This window comes from Rhinolophus hipposideros, assembly GCF_964194185.1.
Source record: "Rhinolophus hipposideros genome assembly, chromosome: X".
In the NCBI taxonomy this organism is placed as follows: domain Eukaryota; kingdom Metazoa; phylum Chordata; class Mammalia; order Chiroptera; family Rhinolophidae; genus Rhinolophus; species Rhinolophus hipposideros.
The window spans coordinates 13,943,026-13,944,146 of record NC_138046.1 but is presented as its reverse complement, the minus strand read 5'-3'; the positions used below and the strand labels follow the sequence as shown (position 1 = coordinate 13,944,146).

General features: G+C 50.0%; 1 pseudogene across 1 annotated transcript; it reads left to right on the top strand.

Moving 5' to 3' along the window:
• The first annotated feature begins 625 nt into the window (after positions 1–625).
• On the top strand, positions 626–1,121 carry LOC308495286 (ferritin light chain-like; annotated as a pseudogene). The gene has a single exon. The product of its transcript is annotated as a ferritin light chain-like (transcript).

The window sequence follows — 1,121 nt, the reverse complement described above, 5'->3', positions numbered from 1 at the left end:
GTACAGTTCAGAGGCTGAGCCATTTCACCATCCAAAGGTCAAAAGGCGGCACAGAATTGGAGCCCTCAGAGGTCTCACCCCTCGCAATGCCCTGGCACCCTACAAACTTGAAGCTTTGGAACAACCGAAAAACGTGAATTTGGTGGGAGTATTAGTGTTCTCATGATAGACAGTGATTAAGGTGAAGCTTGTCCAATGTGCCTCTGACATGGGGATCAAAGCAAGAGAGAAACAACAAAGCAGGCCAACACGAGGCATGGTGACTGCAGCTGCTACACTGGTTTGCAGGCCCACGTGAAGTGTCACTCTAGGGATTCCTCAACATATCAGGAGGACTTACTTTAAGAGAGTTAATTCACAACTAACAATTTTGAAGACATTCATGCCATTCGATTTTGATTTAAAAAATAGGTCTCTTAGGCAGTGTCCTCGATGGTCCCTGGGATCAATCTCTTGCTTCAACAGTGTTTGGACGGAACAGACCCAGGGAAGCCCCTTCTTCCAGCCTCCGACCACCCTCCAACCTCTTTTCCAGTCACAACCTTCAGAACCATTTCAGCCATCCTTAGTCTCCGAGACCAGCCAACAGCAGTTTTTGAGCTTAACTACTTATTGCCGAGCAGCCATGAGCTCTCAAGTTCGTCAGAATTATCCTACTGAGGAGGAGGCCACCATCAGCCTGCATCTGTGGGGCCTCCTACACCTACTTCTCTCTGGGCTTCTATTTCGATTGTGACAATGTGGTTCTACAGGGCATGGCCTAGGAGAAGCGTGAGGGCGCCAAATGGCTCTTTAAGAGGCAAAACCAGCATGGCGGCCAAGTCTTCTTCCAGGATCTGCAGAAGCCTTCCCAAGATGAGTGGGGTAAAACTCAGGATGTCATGGAAGCCGCCATGGCCCTGGAGAAGAACATGAAACAGGCCTTTTGTGTCTGCACATCCTGCGTTCTGCCCGCACAGATCCCACATCTCTGTGACTTCTTGGAGAGCCACTTTCTGGATGAGGAGGTGAAACTCATCAAGAAGATGGGTGACCATCTGACTAACCTCCCAAGGCTGGCTGGTCCCCAGGCTAGGCTTGGCGAGTATCTCTTCGAAAGGCTCACCCTCAAGCACGACTAG